The sequence below is a fragment of the Schistocerca piceifrons genome, chromosome X (genome assembly GCF_021461385.2).
Source record: "Schistocerca piceifrons isolate TAMUIC-IGC-003096 chromosome X, iqSchPice1.1, whole genome shotgun sequence".
NCBI classification, from domain to species: Eukaryota; Metazoa; Arthropoda; class Insecta; order Orthoptera; family Acrididae; genus Schistocerca; species Schistocerca piceifrons.
In genome coordinates, this window is record NC_060149.1 from 444589218 (window position 1) to 444610894 (window position 21677).

Below are 21677 nucleotides of genomic sequence, written 5' to 3' on the forward strand. Positions count from 1 at the left end.
CCTCACAATACGAGGCCAACAACTTCTTTACATTACCTGCACAAGACAGTGGTTATGTTCCTAGAAATAACTAATAAATATATTGGTACAATGTACATGACTACTTCAAAGAATATTTTTTATATAAGTTACAAGATTTATTTGTTTAATGAACAGCACAGCAACACTAAGTTCTAAAGTATATTAATGAAATTTTCAAATAGTTAATTTCATTTTGAGTATTTACATATTAGCAATATTGGCCTTTCCATTTGAAATATTGTCTGAAATAAATATGAATTCCACTGAAGCAAAGCGTTCTCTTTGGAAATGTTGTAGTTAGCAGAAAAAGAAAAATACTCTTTCACATATAGCCTTTCATAGGGATGAGATTGCTCTGACCCTCTTTTAAATACTTTTTCAGTATATATTGTTGTCTACCATAAAAACATAAAAGTAGTTTATATGGAATGTCTATAAAGTTGTCATGAATAAAATAACAAAAAGATCTGAATTTGTATTATTCTTGTTTGTTTGGAAAAAGGTTACTTTTCAAAAATTCATTAACCAAGAAATGATATTTTATTAACTTATCAGTAATACTGTAGTTTTCATCTCTAACCCTGACTCCAGGTATGCTGTTTACATAAACAAATTCAAGTTTACATTACTGACACTTCAGACAGATTTTTTCTTTTTCATAGGAAATATGCCTTTGATTTGTACAAGATAAGAATTTTTTTTTTGCCCCACTTGACATTAGTAAATTATTTGTCAACTATATATGACAATCTCTCAGTAGCAGGGATGTTATCTCAGACATTGTCTGCCTCTGCAGCTGAAGCCATGCAGGGGGCCCAGGTTTGATTCCCAGCTGGGTCATAGATTTCATCCACTCATGGACTGAGTGTTGTTTGTCCTCATCATCATTTCATCATTATTCATGCGGTAGTCTCTGAAGTGTCGTCAAATAAAAAGACTTGCATTACGTAGCCGAACAACCCCAGATGGGGTCTCCCAGTCAATAATGCCATATGATCATTTCATTTTTTCATCTTAGACCTTTGTTGAAATAACTATCACTAACTGGGAAAGATACAAGACCCACATGATGTTTGAAACTGTTGTTTTTGGTAGTCTATGAAATGTGGGAGTGAAATGATGTATGTTAACTACCACAAGATCAGGACATTCCTGTAAAATTTTTATAGCCACATTCATTTAAATGTGAAATGCTTTAATGAATCACAAAATACTTTAATATCTGATGATGGTTCTATGTTGAGCTAGTGCTAAGTGTTCAATATTCTGTGTGGTATAGAAAATTATATTTACTTGCATGGTAACCTACATCTTGAATATCATTGTATTTTATATGCTCATACTTTCTATCAACCAAATGATATTTGAAAAAGTCACTAACTTGAAATGTAGCACCAGCTGCTTAGTCACATAAACATAATAAAGCAAATTAATTTGAAGCAGTTGGTGTGTAGACTTAGTAAATAACTAGGCATAAAGATCAGCCCTGACAGTACCATTGCATTACACTGTACCATTAGTACAGTGGTTTTCTTTTTCCCTTTTTTCACCTCCTTTGTATTTTCTACCATCCTTTGAGTTGTTGTATCCATTTTCATTAAGATGAAATTTCATATAAGCTTCCTATCCTTCCATTTTACCCGACCAAAGAGAATTAATATACTGAAATACACTCCTGGAAATTGAAATAAGAACACTGTGAATTCATTGTCCCAGGAAGGGGAAACTTTATTGACACATTCCTGGGGTCAGATACATCACATGATCACACTGACAGAACCACAGGCACATAGACACAGGCAACAGAGCATGCACAATGTCGACACTAGTACAGTGTATATCCACCTTTCGCAGCAATGCAGGCTGCTATTCTCCCATGGAGACGATCGTAGAGATGCTGGATGTAGTCCCGTGGAACGGCTTGCCATGCCATTTCCACCTGGCGCCTCAGTTGGACCAGCGTTCGTGCTGGACGTGCAGACCGCATGAGACGACGCTTCATCCAGTCCCAAACATGCTCATTGGGGGCAGATCCGGAGATCTTGCTGGCCAGGGTAGTTGACTTACACCTTCTAGAGCACGTTGGGTGGCACGGGATACATGCGGACGTGCATTGTCCTGTTGGAACAGCAAGTTCCCTTGCTGGTCTAGGAATGGTAGAACGATGGGTTCGATGATGGTTTGGATGTACCGTGCACTATTCAGTGTCCCCTCGATGATCACCAGTGGTGTACGGCCAGTGTAGGAGATCGCTCCCCACACCATGATGCCGGGTGTTGGCCCTGTGTGCCTCGGTCGTATGCAGTCCTGATTGTGGCGCTCACCTGCACGGCGCCAAACACGCATACGACCATCATTGGCACCAAGGCAGAAGCGACTCTCATAGCTGAAGACGACACGTCTCCATTCGTCCCTCCATTCACGCCTGTCGCGACAACACTGGAGGCAGGCTGCACGATGTTGGGGCGTGAGCGGAAGACGGCCTAACGGTGTGCGGCACCGTAGCCCAGCTTCATGGAGACGGTTGCGAATGGTCCTCGCCGATACCCCAGGAGCAACAGTGTCCCTAATTTGCTGGGAAGTGGCGGTGTGGTCCCCTACGGCACTGCATAGGATCCTACGGTCTTGGCGTGCATCCGTGCATCGCTGCGGTCCGGTCCCAGGTCAACGGGCACGTGCACCTTCCGCCGACCACTGGCGACAACATCGATGTACTGTGGAGACCTCACGCCCCACGTGTTGAGCAATTCGGCGGTACATCCACCCGGCCTCCCGCATGCCCACTATACGCCCTCACTCAAAGTCCGTCAACTGCACATATGGTTCACGTCCACGCTGTCGCGGCATGCTACCAGTGTTAAAGACTGCGATGGAGCTCCGTATGCCACGGCAAACTGGCTGACACTGACGACGGCGGTGCAGAAATGCTGCGCAGCTAGCGCCATTCGACGGCCAACACCGCGGTTCCTGGTGTGTCCGCTGTGCCGTGCGTGTGATCATTGCTTGTACAGCCCTCTCACAGTGTCCGGAGCAAGTATGGTGGGTCTGACACACCGGTGTCAATGTGTTCTTTTTTCCATTTCCAGGAGTGTATAAAGGGAACATACTTCACGAGGTGCCAAAGGTAGTGTATAGGACTGTGAAAGTTGGTGCTAACTCAGAAAATGACTGTTATTAACTTTATATCTGCTAAATAAGTATATTGTCATAGTACTTGCATTACAGAAATTAGACTGCTTTCAGAAAGTTTGTCTTGGAACATCTGATCTTATGTTATTGCAAAAAGACAAGTATCTATGCCAAGTAGTTGAATTACTAGCACTGTTTATGAATTACCTTTTAGTAAATATGGCAGTGATGATTCCTTCTTTGCTTAGCAGCAGCTTGTTTGCCACTGTTGACCTATTTTTGCCTAACTACAAAATAATCATCCTTCACTTTATCAAAGCAAATAGTAGTGTGTTTTTTAAAATCATAGCACAGCTTCTATTTGTTTGCAGATTTTGCACCAATCCTTTAGAATTAAAAGTATAAGTGAGTTGATGCACAGACATACACACACACACACACACACACACACACACACACATAACTGCATTTCTCTTACTGTTAATCTGCTTGTCTTATTTAAACAACTGTGTAACATATAGTTAACTACAGCACAAGATGCTGTAAAAATAAATTATTTATTTTTGTGGTAATCTGAAGACTGAAAATGTTGTTAGCCCTTACAATACCAATGTATTGTTCATAATGCAGAGTACAAATGGTGCAGGGATACTTTGTGTCTACCACAGAATTTCTATAATTCAAATTTCTTTAATTTTTATTGAGCTTTATTAACAAAGTATTGTATAAAGAGTTACTGATGTGTGATAAAGGTCCAGAAACTGTAAATTTCCTTTAGCAGTCTCTACAAAAACATATTTATTATTTTTCACTTTTGTCATCATTTAAGTTTTTCAGTCTTATTTCCTTGAGCAGTAGCTCTCTACATTGGTAGTAAAAGTCATTACAGAGTTATTCAAGAACAATTCATTATAATTCAAAAATATTACAGATATTTTAGGCTAATTTCAGCTGTTTCCATTACATATTTTCTGGGATCACTTATTTGTCTCTTTCTTTGGAAATGTCTTCTTGTTTTGAACATATAACAGTTTTCTTGCTGTAGTTACTGCATTTGTATCTCTTACAGTTGTTACAGATCATTGTTGTTTTGTTCACTTTGTTGTACTTCACTGCTTTTGACTGTCTTTCAACAATGCAAATGATGACATCTTCCCCTTCCTTCTTCAGTTTCCTTTGCAGTGAACTTGTGCTTGATATTCCTTACTGAGAATGCCCCCCATGGCTGAAACCACACGTTTCTGGAATCCTCAAATATTCATAGCCCTTTCTTCACTGTATGATTTTGTGAGACGGAGTGCCAATTCTTGGAGAAAAAGCTGTCGCTTATTATATTTTGTCTTATTCCACTCTGGGAAGTTGATCAGAAACAATGCATAACCATTTGATGCTGCTATGTCCCCAAGAATATAGAAAATATATAGTGGCCACCTTCTTGTAGCCCTCTTAGTTAAAAATCTCCTCACCATTTGATCAATTGTGTCAATGCTGCCTTTATCTCATTGTAATACAGATTTATAACTTTTTCTTATTAGTGTCAGTAGGTTAACCAGTTGCAGCTTTGTAACATTGAGTTGATAGCAACAGAAGCCTTTTTTGGGAGTTTTCGCAGGGGATATAAGAAAAAATTGTGACTGGGTTATTTCCAGTACTAGAATCACTGAAAACAAATTTATTGAAATATCATTCTCTTCTTGAGATATCTTTCAGTTCTTAAGAGGGAGAGTTCTTGAGGTATATGCTTTCCATCAGCTTGTAATGTTCCCACAAGAGTTAGGTTGTGATTCCTCTACAAATGATTGGTCAAATCAATAAAGGTCTAATATTGTGCCCTGAACCACAGTAGTCTATGGACTGTAAGACGCTACAACTACAGGATGCACCTAAATTTTTAAACAATTTTTTTTAAATAACACTTTGCCACACTAAAAACAATTTTAGTTTATAAAACTGAACCGACCTCTAAAATCCCTGAATATCATCTGAACCTTTTTCTTCTTATTTTTCTTTTTCCTCTTCATCATCATTGTTATCCTCTCTATATATAACATGGTCTTTACTGCCATCAAAAGCGTTACTTGTGCTGCACTTCTTGAAAGATTTAACAATAATGTCTTCTCCCACTCTAGACCATGACTATTTTATCCACTGACACACTTGTTTGATTGTAGGTCATTTTAAAGCACCCTTCGGGATGAATTCATGTTGGGCTTCATACATCATCCATTTGTTGCATTCCTTTCTTATTTTTCTTTTCTCATTTTTCATTTATTGAGACTCCAGGAGGCTGAAATTGTGAAGCAAGTTCTCCTAGAATAACAGCAAGCTCTATATTTCCCTGTCTAAATTCCTCTTTCAAAAAATTTTTCAAATGACTACTAAACTGATCTAGCACAAGAAAGGAACTCTTCTTAAATAAAGCACATTTCCTTCTCTCCCACACTTCAGTTTCACTCACCACCTCATCACTGTCACCAAATTCAATTTTGGAAGCTGTAGATTGTTGTAAAATGTCTAATACTTCCCTCTCCATAAGAGAGCGATTGTACATTTTCAAACACAGTTGTCTCTAATACTGGACAAAACATCACTGAATAAGAGGTAACAAGAAACAATCAGAAACCAAAGAAAAATGAATTATTGTTGGTACTCAAACAGACAAATTTAATGCCCAGAGGGCCTACACTGCAAAAATGTTATAAGTTTGTCATTCATGTCTACTACTAAGGAGGCAGACTTTATGATGAGCACCATTAGACTTAAATTAATGTATTAAGTTTAGCTGAAAAATTTATATATATATAAAATCTGGTATAGAAAATAAAAAACAGTAAATACTTTTATCAGAATTTTAAATATGAAATGCCAATCTAAATTAAATATTTACACAAGGGGGGCACAAAGTACACTCCCCCACCCCCTTGGTACTGCAAAGGTTAATATACCTGCGGCTATTGTATATTTTATCACATGTATAATATAACTTACATTAACATTACAATAAATACAATTCCTACAATGGATAGCATAGTATTAGATAATATTAATGTTGAAATAAGCAAGTATATTACAATAGTTGGATATTTTAATCTATATTCTCAATAAATACAGTTCCTACAATGGATAGCATAGTAGTAGATAATATTAATGTTGAAATAAGCAAGTATATTACAATAGTTGGATATTTTAATCTATATTCTGTAACATTTTGAGGAGACGGCAGGGCTGACCTGCACTTAGCTTCAAGAGGAAAAGTTTCATAGCTACTAATAGACACATTAAATTCACAAAAAATATATTCCTAGCTTTCAGAACTTTTTGTTCTTTTAGGGAAGTATAAGAGAGAGATTTTGGAAGGCTGGGAAGGGTTGACAGGTTGCTCAAACTCCAGGATGAAAGAGGCCTGCCTAACAGTTCTCAATCAGTGGGGTAAATAAAAAAAAAGAGTTAAATTGAAAACACTAGCTAGGTTAGTCAACCTTAGACAAAATTTCCATGACCTCTGTATGTTGTAAAAATCATCTGGTTGCACATTTTCAAAGAAAAATATACCAGTACTTAGCAAAGTTTAAAATGAGAACTGTAAAATCTTAGGAAACAAATCCATAGTGAAGTAAGTGCACAGTCAGCAAATGTAAGCCATTTATCCTGGAAACTCATTAACAAACACTATAGATCATTTACAAACACTGAAGGTGAAGCAATAACTCCCAGAAATAGTCATCTGATACAAGACCATAAAATTATTTGTAATATTCTTAATAAACATTTTATCTCCCCAGCTGCCACCATAATTTGACACACATCGACTCAACATCAAAATACACTGCTACACAACAGACAAGGGTTTTGATTTTGAGTAAATAAAAGAACAAGAGGTAAGCAAAATAATTCTGCAGCTAAAAAACAAACAATTAAGTGCTTGGGATGGTCTTTTCAGCACAATAATTAAAATATGTTCAAATGTTGTGGTTAAACCAATTACATGTTTCATCCAATTGTAGCATCAAAGAAGGTATGTTTTCTAATGCATTGAAAAGGAGCCCTCTCAGATCAATATATAAAAGAGGGATCAAAGGAGGGAGCATCAGACAACAGACCAATATCTCAGATTCCTACATTTAATAAATTTTTGAATCAGTGATGCAGGCACAGCTTAGTGTCTTTATCACTAAAAAAAATCTCCTCACAAAAACCCGACATGGATTTCAAAAAGATCACAATACCATAACAGCTGTCACAGGGGTGCTGAGTGGAGACACCTCTATATTGTCAGGAAAGTATTGTGGAACCTGCAGAGCATATTTTGGTGCTGATAAAACATGATTAGGAAGTTATTTATTTATTCAGATTTACAGTTATGTGTCTCCTTGTCAGCCTTGGTTTACACCTCATGCCAGTGACACAGAGGAATTCTGTTGACTCCTGTTGTCAGCTCAGTGGTTCTGGTTAACAAGGCTGCTGCTCCAGCAATTCAGCCAAAGCCTGGCAGCCAAAGCCATGGTTTGAGAGTATGGTCCCATGCTGGGTTAGAACATCCTTCATCATGTTCCAGAAGATAATGATAATCCACAATATCCCATCAGTATGTACTGTGTTGTTGGAAGCAGTGTAGTGGGATGACAGTGGCGCCACCAGACAGGTAGGCTCTTGCTACTTGGAGGTGTCCACAGTGTTGATCAGGAATAAAGGCACCAGACAGCTCTATCACACAACAGTGACTATGATGTTAGTGCAACAAGCACCATGAGATGTACTTGTGGTGAAAGACCCTCTGACACCCCATCAGTGATGTGGTAAGCAACCAATGTGAAGTCCCATGAGTGACACTTCGTGGTTACTCAGATGATGTCATCTCAACAAGAGCAAGCAGTGTGTTCACAATATGCGCTGGACCATCTAATACACAGATGTCACTACATCATAATTAATCATTAAATTGAGTGCTTTGGTATGTATGCCATCAATTTGAAGAACCAGCTGAATTCAGAACTGGAGAACTGAATATTTATGGGGAATGGCAGAAGGATATGATGTGAAGCTCTGTTCATTGTGACTCAATGAGACTCACTTCTTTACTAGTTGTTATCAGCCCATGTTCCACAGTGTCTGCTTAACCATTTGTTACAGGCTCCAAACTGCTCTGTCAAATCTCTGATTGGTGTTCTTGCAGCCTACATATTGCTTGTTGCTTAACGTAACAAGAGTTAACAAATATATCTCTGTCTCTCTCCCTCAGTGGACATTGTGCTGAATGTCTAACTTGTGCCTAGCTGTTGGTTCCAATGTAGCAACCTCTGCTTGTTTTCATGACAACTTACAGTTCTAATGGTTTCTTTCTGCTGTGTAGGTATGTCACCACCTCTGCCTGGTGTTGCTGGTGGCTGTGCTAGCATGAACTTAAGAAAATTTTTAATTTATTCCACTCTTCAATTCTGTCGCATAACATTCTTCACTTTTTAAAGAAAGAATTAACTAGTTAGTACATAATTTCAATTTACAGTTTAATATTACACTAAACTCAATCCCTTGGTTGCTTCTTGAGCTGAATCATAAGGCTCTTAGTCTTTGTTAACTTATTTATGTAACTTACATTGTCTTGTTAGTCTGTTTTCCTATTATTAATACACTTAACATTCCTATTCTCAATTCTTATTACAAGTTTGTATTGATTCCATGGGTATTTCATGAAGTAACAGTTTGTTTGAATGGAATATTTTGCATTTCAAGCAGAAATAAATTGCAAAAATGAGTACTAGAATCATTATATCACTCATTGTGGACACACAAATGGTTACTGTGTTTTGTTTGCATTTCTCATATTTCTTTGCATGTTGCAGCATCTGATCAACTGAAATTTTTCCATTTTATGAGAGTATCAGTTCATCTAAAGAGTGTAACTGACTGTAATCCAAGGTTTTGTGAAGGAAGGTTAGGTTCTGTACAAGTAACATGTGTAATGGTTCCTCTGGCCTATACAACACTGTTCGAGAAAAGGATATCCTTGTTGTTCCTGTGATAGTGGCTGGAAGATGAAGTCATGTTATGGCTATGTCACACTTTGTTCTGTTGATTAGTAATCTGTTATTTCTCAATTCAAAATTTGTCATCCCTGTTTATTTTCCATTTCTGTGGCAGCTGACCATCACTGTTTCTGGTGAATATGTGTAGTAAAACCTATGGTACCCAATTTTCTGGAAATATGGGAGCAGGACTAGTACTTCTCTTTTACACTTTACTGCTTCCACTTTCCCAAGAAACTGTTGCATTTCACATGCCTGATCACCAGTCTGAACAACCTATGGTTGGACGAATGGTAACACTCTCTATCATACAGTTGGTTAGATATGCTGTGGACGTGAGTACATGAGCTTCTTTTCATTCTGAGACTAATAACACTTCATAATTTGTGAGTAGCTTCATCTGGTTGTCACAAGAAAGAAATTCCAGTGTTCAGAGGCTGGTTTCGAATTGTACCTCCACTGTAAAAGTGTAGTAATATTATGCCCAAGATAATCCTTCTGGACCTCATCATTGGTACCATACTTAAGAAAAACAAATTTCCATGAATCCCTGCAGTCCTTTGGATCAGTATATATCTACAGAATCAAAGATAAGCAAATGAAAAATAATGTTAACCGAAGTTTCCTAACATATAGCCCATCATAACCCACCTACACCTAAAGTATAAAATGTGTAGATTGACCCTACTTTCCCCCACATCCAAGTTCATGTGGTACATTGTGTGTATCTTTTCCTTTCTAAGGCAAATTCTCCTTTTCTGGTTCTGGTAAAGGAAACTGTGGTAATGCGGCAGTCACGCTTTTAAATGGTTTCACTCTAATGACATGGACTGCAGATGTCTTAGTCAATAGTTGTTGTTTTACATTACTGATGAAGTAACTTTGATGACCTGGTATGGACCCTGACACTTCAGTAAGAACTTTTTTTGTTTTGCCCTTTTGGGTATAAGGGTTTGCTAGCAGCATCCATTGCCCTATCCTATGATGCAGTAGTTTACTTGCACATTGTCCAGCACATTCTTGATTTTCCAAAGCTTTAGTTTTGACACAATTTACGCTTTGCCAGACTTTTCTTAACTGCTCAACAAATTGTTTTACCAGTTCACCTTGTGTCCCTAAATTTGGATGAATCACATCAAAAGGTGATGGCATTTTCTGCCAATACACTACCTCACATGGTGAAAAAACCTGTTACTGTGTGAACTTTTGAACTATGCACACTGACTACAAAACTTAAATAGCTATCCCAGTCCATATGTTACATAGCTATTTATGTAATGGCTTAGCATTTTAGATATTGTGCAGTGAACTTTATCTGTTTGTTCATTTGTTTGCAGATGGAATGGATTGGAACATAATTTCTTGATTCACAGTAAAGGGCATAGCTGTTTCATTAAATCAGACACAAGGTTAGTCTCTTGGTCCATGATTGTGCTCTCTTGTACACCAAACTGTAGTAAGCAGGTGTTTGCCATTGCCTGTATGATGGTACTAGCTTTATGATCTGAAACTGCAGTCATTACTAGATATCTTGAAAAATGACCTGTCTTCATGAGTACATATCTGTTACCAGCTGGAGTGCTATTTGAAGGTCCTAACACATCACCTCCTACCACTGAAACAGTTTTCCAGCTTCTGATAATCTCTGTAACTGTATTTTCTAATGACTTAAATGTTCTCATTTAGCACACAGAATGCAGTTTTTGATAACTGCTCTACATCACGACAGTGTTCTTCCACAAAAAAATTCTGTAACTTGTTTATCAGTTGCCCTTCTACCTCCATGACCTGATAATACATGGTCATGTGCCTGTCATAACACTTCCATTATGAGTGTTGTAGGAACAACAGTGCTTGGACCACACTTTGTAGATCCCCACATTACACCCACATGTGTTATGAACTGAGATTATGTTTTAAATATTTGGCATTCACTGTTTGCTGTCTGTGCCTTTTTCCATTCTGGTTTGGTCCTACCTAATGCCTGTAATGCTGTTACTTTTGTACTTAGAGTTTCTGTGTTTGTATGATTTACTCCTGACTTGTGAACCACTTCATAATCAAACTCTCTTAGTTTGAGTGCCCATCTTGTTAGCTGACTCAAAAGGTCTTTTAGCCCAAACAACAACTTCAAGAATGCATGATCAGTTATCACTTCAAATTTCTGACAACACAAATAACAACAAAAATAAGAAATTCCATGTATTACTGTCAATATGTCTAGCCACACATGCCACTGGGCATTCATTTCTGTTGTAATCCTGACTCCGAATACAGCCTAACACACTTTTACTAGCGTCATAGGAAAGTATGAATCCCCTCTTGTTATCAGGGGATACTAATACAGGATCTGATATAAGTTTTTCCTTCAATTTCTGAAATGGTTCCTGACATTATGCTGTCCACTGAAACTTAACTCCGTTCTGAAGTAACCAAGCCAATGGTTGTGCAGTATCAACAAGTCCCTTTACATATTTATGACAATAGCTATATAAACTAAGAAATGACTGCAACTGTTTTGTTCTCTGTGGTGTGGCAAAATCAAGCTTAGCTAACATGAGACAAGGATCCACCCTCACTCTCTCTTGACTGATAACATGACCAAGGTAATTAACTTTTGTTTGAGTAAAATAACACTTCCCTATGCTAGGTGTGAGATATGCTGTTCTCAGTCTGCAGAACACTTTATCAAAGTGTTTAATATGGTGCTCTAAATTTCTTGAATAAACCATTATATAATCAAGATACACCATACAGATCTTTGGTTCCAACCTGTGAAGTACTCCATCCACAAGCATTGGAATATAACAAAAGCACTTTTTAATCCAGATGGCATCCTGTGATATTGATAATGGCCAGATGTTACAGTGAATGCTGTTTTAGGCCTGTCTCCTGGACATACTTCAGGTTGGTGGTAACCACTTCTAGCAGCCATTGTTGAGAAATATTTGCATTGTCCCAAGTTCTCTAATGTTTTAGTGATGTTTAAGACTGGATATACATCTGTTATAGTGTGTGAATTTAAAAAATGGTAGTCACAGTAGAATCTTCACTTCCTGGTCCCATCTAATGACTTTTTTAGCACAATGACAGTATTACCTGCCAAGAGACTATCACTACATTCAATAATGCTTCCAGTTACATGTTGACCTATAAATTCATCTACTGGCAGTTGTAGGTGCTTTGCTATTTCATGAAATAGCACTGGAGTCAGTAGATTTGTTTTGTGCTTTCAAATTTCTTTATTCCAGCTGTCCACCGAGATACATTTCAAACAGTGGCAATGTGACTGAGGCACCCAGTTGTCTTCTTAGTGTGTGTGCATGATGCCCTGCAATGCTGACAGAACTTGGCATGACCAAGAATTGGCGTAACATGACTGCTTCCATCAGTAATGTCCTCCGGGCTCAGTGGCTGAGGCAGTGGCAACTGAGGCACGACTGATGTCTTGCTGCATAGCTTCCCATAGCTCTGCTACCTCTCTTTGTGTTTCTCTCATGCTGTCTTTTGAGGACCGCAACCATAATGTTACCACTCCTTCCTTGTCCAGTATGTCTACTTCAGCTTGCAACTGCTTAATGTTCTAATTCACTGATTCTTCCCAACTTTTGACACAGCTCATCTTCCCCAGTCAGCTGGCCTAGTAATCAAGTATTGTTCAACATATCTTTCTCTAAAGTCACGTTTTTCATTGTGTGCCATTCACTGTCTGCCCTGTTTCCTTTCAATCATTGTTGTATTACTTCTATTGTGTCATTCAGTCTCCTAATGTCCGCCTCATCAGCTGTCCCAAACGGAGTTTTCATAAATTGGGCTCCCACATAGATCCAGCCTCTGCTCCTTTCCATATGTGATATAATCCCCAGAACCTGTGTCATCTCATCCCTTAATTTCTCCTAATTCCCATGTACTCTCCTACACACCCCAGCAACCCCTTTAAGTATCCCATGATTCTCTGCTCCCAGTCAAAAATTATCAAAGGCTTCTTCTAGCCATCTTACCTCATTCCATATCTCCCATGCATTAAATACCACCTGTGCTCCCATTGCTGGTTCTGTAATGCCTCCACTCCAGTGACCAGTAATCTGGTTATAACCCATATAACCTTGTCCCCTGTCGTATCTCACCTGAGGACAGGGATACGTATTATCCTTTCCTCCCCCTGAAGTTTTCTACTGCCCTGCAGCAGCTCATTTCACATGTACTAAATATTATTCTACACCTATATCTAACATACAAAAAACATTCACTTATTCTTGTCTCCTAGGTCTTAACCCATATTTATTTCCCATTGCTGTTTCACCTACAACCTCTCATTTGCTCCCCTGCACATTCTTTTCCAGTTTTCCTTTCTGGGTGCCTCGCTAGTTCCAGGGATAACCTCTGGACTCACTTGAAAAGGTTTCAAACGTTCAATGTGTACTATAGTTGTTCTTGTTGGCAAATGAGTCTTGCTATTCACTGGTGTCGTAGTTTCCGCAACTTGATATTGCCCTTGACACTTCAAATTTCTTTGTCTTCCACTTTGGAGTGTATGAAATTGATTACATCACCCATTTGCCAACCTTCTGTTGTGGCATTCTTGTTCTATGGCTCATTACCTCCTCTTACTTTTCCAGTGCCCATGTATTTGCCCTATGCACCATGTTCCAAATTTCTCTTATCACCTTTGCAAACTCCTTAACCAATACTCCTGTCTCCTTGTTCTTGGATTTGAACATGTCAAATGATGATGCCATTTTACAACCATAAATTTTGGCACAACATTTATACAAGAAATACAATCCCAGAATCATGTCATAGCACTCACTCACAAGTGGCACAGTCTCTACACATTGCTTGTACTTATCTGTACCCAGGCAAAAATCTATGTCCACTGATCCCAACAGTGTGAATCTTTATCACCCACTTCATGTAACCTATATTTTGATGGGTTCCATTGTATATGTTCCATCAGATCACCACTGGGAACTGGCATATGTGCCCCTATGTCCAACAGTGTCCTGCAATTCCTTTCTTCAGCCATTCCTCTGACCACAGAATCCACCTCTGCATATGACTCTGTAGCATCTAATCTTACTGGGAATGACCATAGGTGGATGCCAGGCTCCCTTTGGCATTTAATACCTGGTTCTTTCTGGTCTCCTACCTCTGAAACTACTGTGACCTCTGCCTCTACTGCCTTTGTCCAGAGGCTGGTGACATTGCCTGCTCACATGCCCCATTTTCCCACACCTGTAACATATTATATTCATGGAGAACACTGTTCATCTAACCTGCACTCTGGCTGACATGTCAGTTTCTTCAGATTCTATTGTCATTCTGACAGCTCTGCACAAATCAGTCAGACCCCCTCTCCACACTCATCACATCTCTGAAGGTAATCCTCTTAAAAATGTGTCAGATGCCCTCTGCTCCACCTCTCGTAAAATCACCTCATTTACCACAGTATTCCATCCCAACTCTTTCTTATTCTGTTTGCAAATTCTTCCACTGACTCTGCATGCTTCTTCATTACCATGCCCAATTGTTCTCTAAAATGTCTGGTACTATTCTACTCCATACATCTCTGAACTAACCCCTTCTTAAATTCCTCAAACATTCTAGCTCCCTTGACAGCCTCTGTAGACCACATAACTCCACACTATTTTCTGTCAACTGTGCTACCTTTTCCAGTAATATGTGAACTGCCTCCAGTCCTGACACACCTTGTGTCCCTGACTGAGCAGAAGCCTTGTTCTTCCTGACACTTCTTTTGAAACACCAGTACTTACAAGACAGACAAAATAATGTATATTAAGTTAGATCTTACATCTAATCATTAAACATTTGGACTTTTGGCACTGCCTATCCATATACCCACAGGGCAGTATGCAGTATATTTTTTTTGTGCTTTCAAATTCTTTTATTGCGGCTCTCCAGTGGGATACATGTAAAACAGCAGGAGAGTGGCTGATGATGCAGTTACCTCCTTTGTGTGTGTCTGTGTGATGTCCCACAATGCTTACAGAGCATGCCATAATTGAGCAGTGGCATAACACCACTTCTTCTGTCAACAGTGTCCTCCAGCTCCACAGCTGAGGCATGGCTGATGTCTCCAGCGCTGGAACAGCCATGACCTGGCATAGGAGCCCTGTGGCATGCTATGTCTCAGGATGCAGTGGGTCCTGCGATGTCTCTGTGCCTTTTGTCTCAGGACAGGCTGACCTGGTCCGAGGTCAAACTGTGGACCTTGTACATCATTTTTAATGGTTCCCCAAGTGTCTCAGCCCCATGGAGGTAGTACTGCAGTACTAATACAAGAATATTTCAGTGCAAAAGTGGCTGGGTATTTATATGATCATGGGCTGTGTTTGCTTGGGCTTTGCCATGCCTTGCAGCATATACATTAAACACTTCCAGAGTTCCACTTAGGTGCTGCTGTGTCAGCAATTTCCCCACATTGCCTTGCTGGCTCACCTCACAATACGTGATGACTGTGCTGTATTTTGTAATGCTTAAGAACCACACTCACCTGCAACTAGCTTGGCTGTAATCTACTTCCTTCTTTGTACATTTCTGGCCAAATATGTATAATTTGTTATAGACCGGTGTATTATCATTTGCTGGAATGCAGTGTTGTGTTATGGGTGTTGCTGGCAGTGAACAATCTGAGTTGAACAGGTCTGAGTATTTGAACGACAATGTTTCCATGGCTTCCCATTCACAATCTTTCAAGTGACAAATTTCAGCACATAGAGCAGATGCATTGATGGTTTGCTTGAGGCTTTGCTCATCTGTTGATCTATCAATATCATCCTCATCAATTACCTCTGAATTTGCTACTATTAAGCCTTTAGGGGTACTCACATCTTCCATCCAAAATTATCCAGGCTTACCAAAACCAATAATTTACCATTTACTTTGCTTATCCACACTTCACTACCATGTATAAAATAACACTTCTCATCTAATGCTTGACTGTACTGCAATGGATCAAGCATACACAATACTCATTGTGGTATGTTGATATCCATCGTTAGCCAAATCAATGTCTCTGCATCTGCTGGTACTTTGTCATGCAAACTTATCCTTAATGCACATTCTCAAAGTTCAGTTGGTGACACCTTTGTGATTGCTGTACCTTGCAATGTAGAAACACTGGCAGCAGCTGCACCCATTGGAAATAAATTTCCACTAAGTTCAACTGTATGCTGCCAAAGATCAATTTTGGCATGTTGCCTATCTAGGAAGCCAATTCTGAAAATCATGAAACATCCATGTCCCACTGGTGGCAATACTTCCATGTGCTCACAAAACCCTATACTTCCTAATTTAAAATTGAGCTGTGTTGTCCCCCATGACTCCACATCATTATTTCCGATTCTACATAACCTCTTGCCCACAAGCTTCAGACTAATGACGGACTCATGAGCACCAGTATTGGCCAGAACTTTATGTTCCCTGCCCTGTACTAAGCCCATCAAGTAGCAGTCCATCTCTGCGTACCAGTCTGCACTACTGTGATTTACTGGGGATGTTTCCTAATGGAACAGACATTCCCATTTACATTTAACACCTGCTTATGTTTATTTCATTTACTTTTTTCCTTCCTTCTACATTCATTTACCTTGTGACCAAAATGTACACAACTATAACACTATGACCGGCGACATTGTGCCTTCAAATGTCCCTTCTTTCCACACCAATAATGTTCTTGTTCAGAAACAAAGATCTGTCAATCACTGCATATTTTTGTAGTAAAGTCAGTTTCCTGCAAGTGCATAGCAATGCGAAGCACTACAACTAAATCATCAGGATTTTCCATATGAGCTCTGTGAAAATTCCACAAGGACTCCCCATAGAAGGATGTCTCGAACCTTATTTTCCACTTCCATGAGTATGACTTGATCTGCTTCTGGATTTTGTGTCAACTCGTATACTTATGCATTCACTTTTTGAATTCTGTCAGAGAAGGCTTCAACTCATGTTACCTCAATTGGCTTTCTGCACTAACCTACTCAACATCTCTCTGAAATATTTAGTACTGTTCTGTTTATGGTACCTTTGTTGCAAGCCCTCTGCTAATTGTTCGAATTGTGTGTTGTCCTCATCATTTCATCATCATTTGTGAAAGTAGCTCGGCTGGACTGTGTACAAATTGGGAGTTTGTAGGGGCGATGATGACTGTGCAGTTGAGCACCCCACAAACCAATCATTGTCATCATCATCATCATCATCATCAAATTTTTTACTTTCCTAAGTATCTTGTGACACATCACATAAGTTTTAGCCTCACCTATTAGACATAGACTGGCCATCAACACAGCTGTTTCACCTGACCAATTACTCAGTTTAGCTGTGGCTAAAACATCATTTATGAATACTGTCATGTCCTCCGTTGTTTTACTGAAGAAGGGCATTATTAGATTAGCCACTGAATGTTCTATAGCGTAGGAGGATACATGTACTACAGCCTTAACCCATCTGAACATGACTGTGAGCGTTGCGTGGCTTGTAAAGCTTCTAGTTGCTTACTTAACTCTTCATTATACGATTTCTGTAATTTTGATACCTACTTCATCAGGGCAGCTACAGCATCACTCATGTTACCTCAATGTGTTTTCAGCATCTTTTAGCAATTTATTACTACTTTTTCATTTACATGACTAATACAAATGAAACACTTTCTCTTTTAAAAGCAACAGCAAAACTCAACATATACGAGGGCGGTTCAGAAAGTAACCTCCGATTGGTCACAGTGCGGGTTGTGGGGGAGTAGCGACGCCATCTGTGCGTTCACGCACTCAACAGGTCAGTCGGCATCAAGCCGTGGTCGAGTGAACGTCGTACCTGCGCTAGTTTAGTTTTTGTGGCAGTTTGAAATGTGTGCTGCAATAGAAAACCCCGCCAAATGTGAAGTGCGTGCTGTCATAAGGCTTTTTACAGCCAAAGGATATTCTGCAGCAGCTATTCATCATGAGCTTTGTGCCGTGTATGGACCAAGAGTTATGAGTGAAGGAGTTGTCCGTGAATGGGTACGTTTATTTAAAAGTGGACGAGAAAACGTTCATGATGAAGAGAGGAGTGGTAGACCATCATTGGTGACTGACGAACTCGTTCAGACAGTTGATGCAAAAGTTCGTGAAAATCGACGTTTCTCAATGTCGGAGTTGTCTACTGGTTTTCCACAGATTTCTAAGACTCTCTTGTACGAGATAGTGACAGCAAGATTGGGTTACCGTAAGTTCTGTGCACGATGGGTGCCCAAAATTCTTACCGACCACCACAAAACTCAAAGAATGGCCTCTGCATTAGACTTTCTGTCATGTTATGAGGACGAAGGAGAACCATTGTTAAACAGAATCGTGACCGGTGACGAAACCTGGATTAAGTACGTGAACCCTGAGACAAAAGAACAATCAAAGATGTGGGCACATTCAAATTCGCCTACCAAACCAAGAAAAGCCTCGCAAGATTTTTCTGCCAGAAAACTGATGGCAACGGTTTTTTGGGATGCCAAAGGGGTGTTGTTGGTTGAATTCATGGAACATGGTACGACCATTAATCAAGACGTGTACTGTGAAACAATAAAAAAGTTACGACGGGCTATACAGAACAAACGCCGTGGTATGCTGACTTCCGGTATGGTTTTTTTGCACGATAACGCCCGTCCTCACTCTGCTCGCAGAACAACGGCCCTTCTTGAGTCCTTCAAGTGGGACGTTATCAACCATCCACCTTACAGCCCAGACCTGGCGCCAAGTGATTATCACCTCTTCATGCATTTGAAGAAATGGCTCGGGTCACAGCGGTTTGATGACGATGAAGAGCTCAAAGATGCGGTCACAGGCTGGCTCCAGGCACAAGCGGGTGATTTTTATGCAGAAGGAATTTCAAAGCTTGTGACGAGATACGATAAGTGCCTCCATCGCTATGGACACTATGTAGAAAAATAGTGCAAAGATGTAGTTGTAAGATGTATATATTAAAATATTTTTATTTAACTTGGTGTATTTTTTTAAATCAACCGGAGGTTACTTTCTGAACGGCCCTCGTATAATCTACATCTACATGGGTACTCTGCAAATCACATTTTAAGTGCCTGGCAGAGGGTTCATTGAACCGCTTTCACAATTCTCTATTATTCCAATCTCATATAGTGTGTGAAAAGAACAAGCATCTATATCTTTCTATACGAGCTCTGATTTTCCTTATTTTATTGTGGTGATCATTTCTCCCTATGTAGGTCAGTGTCAACAAAATATTTTCACATTCGGAGGAGAAAGTTGGTGACTGGAATTTTGTGAGAAGATTCTGTAACAACAAAAAACATCTTTCTCTTAATGATGTCCAGCCCAAATCCTGTATCATTTCAGTGACACTCTCTCCCATATTTCGCGATAATACAAAACATGCTGCACTTCTTTGAACTTTTTCGATGTACTCTGTCAGTCCTATCTGGTAAGTATCCCACACTGTGCAGTAGTATTCTAAAAGAGGACCAACAAGCATAGTGTAGACAGTCTCCATAGTAGATCTGTTACATTTTCTAAGTGTCCTGCCAATAAAACACAGTCTTTGGTTAGCCTTCCCCACAACATTTTCTATGTGTTCTTTCCAATTTTAGTTGTTCATAATTGTAATTCCTAGATATGTAGTTGAATTTAAGGCCTTTATATTTGACTGGTTTATCGTGTAACAGAAGTATAACAAAAGGCTTGTAGCATTCATGTGGATGACCTCACACTTTTAGTTACTTAGGGTCAACTGCCAATTTTCGCACCATTAAGATATCTTTTCTAAATTGTTTTGAGTTTGTTTTGATCTTCTGATGACTTTATTAGTTGATAAATGATAGCATCATCTGCAAACAACCAAAGATGGCTGCTCAGATTTTCTCCCAAATTGTTTATATAAATCATGAACAGCAAAGGGCCTATAACACTACCTTGGGGAACATAAAAAATCACATCTGTTTTACTCGATAATTGTACATCAATTACTATGAACTGTGACCTCTCTGACAGGAAGTCACAAATCCAGTCACATAACTGAGATGATATTCCATAAGCAAGCAATTTCACTATAAGCCGCTTGTCTGGTACAGTGTCAAAAGCCTTCTGGAAATCCAGAAATATGAAATCAATGTGAAATCCCTTGTCGATAGCACTCAACATTTCATGTGAATAAAGAGTCAGTTGTGTTTCGCAAGAACGATGTTTTCTAAACCCATGTTGAATGTGTGTCAATAGACCATTTTCTTTGATGTAATTCATATTGTTCAAACACAATGTATGTTCCAGAATCCTGCTGCATATCGACGTTAATGATATGGGCCTGTAATTAAGTGGATTACTCCTACTATCTTTCTTGAATATTGGTGTGACCTGTGCAACTTTCCAGTCTTTGGGTACAGATCTTTCATCAAGCGAATGGTTGTATATGATTGTCAAGTATGGAGCTAATGCATCAGCATACTCTGAAAGGAACCTAACTGGTATACAGTCTGGACCAGAAGACTTGCTTTTATGAAGTGATTTAAGTTGCTTCACTACTCCGAGAATACTTACTTCTACTTTTCTCATGTTGGCAGCTGTTATTGATTCGAATTCTGGAATATTTACTTCATCTTCCTTTGTGAAGGCATTTTGGAAGGCTGTGTTTAGTAACTCTGCTTTGGCAGCATTATCTTCGATAGTGTCTCCATTGCTATCGTGCAGAGAAGGCAATGATTGTTTCTTGCTGCTAAATTCTTCACATATGACCAGAATCTCTTTTGATTTTCTGTCAGGTTTTGAGACAAAGTTTCATTGTGGAACTTGTTATAAGCACCTTGCATTGAAGTCCATGGTAAATTTTGAGCTTCTGTAAAAGGTCACCAATCTTGGGGATTTTGTGTCTGTTTAAATTTGTCATGTTTGTTTCATTGTCTCTGCAACAGTGTTCTGACCCGTTTTGTATACCAAGGAGGATCAGCTCCGTTGTTTGTTAATTTATTTGGTATAAATCTCTCAATTGCTGCTGAAACTATTTATCTAAATTCAAGCCACATCTGGTCTCCATTCATATCATTAATTTGGAAGAGGTGGAGATTGTCTCTCAGGAAGGTGTCAAGTGAAATTTTTATCTGCTTTTTTGAATAGGTATATTTTTCATTTATTTTTGGAGGACTTGGGGGTTACAATAATCAATATTGCTACAACAACCCTGTGTTCACTAATCCTTGTATACATTTTGATGCTTCTTATTAACTCATGGTTATTTGTTGCTAAGAAGCCAAGTGTGTTTTCACAACCATTTACTATTTGCGTGGGCTCATGAACTAACTGCTTGAAATAATTTTCAGAGAATGCATTTAGCACACTTTTGGATGATGTTTTATGCATACCTTCAGAATTAAACATGTGTTTTTGCCAACATATCGAGGGTAAATTTAAGTCACCACCAACTATAATTGTATGATTGAGGTACGTCTTTGAAATCAAACTCAAATTTTTTTTAACCTTTCAGCAACAGTATCAT

The 21677-nt window shown here is 39.0% G+C and overlaps 1 protein-coding gene across 1 annotated transcript in view; it reads left to right on the forward strand.

Annotated features, from left to right (window-relative positions):
* Window positions 1-21677, forward strand: part of LOC124722409 (Down syndrome cell adhesion molecule-like protein Dscam2) — a 758217-nt gene that overhangs the window by 442064 nt on the left and 294476 nt on the right. The gene's annotated exons all lie outside the window — the stretch shown is intronic.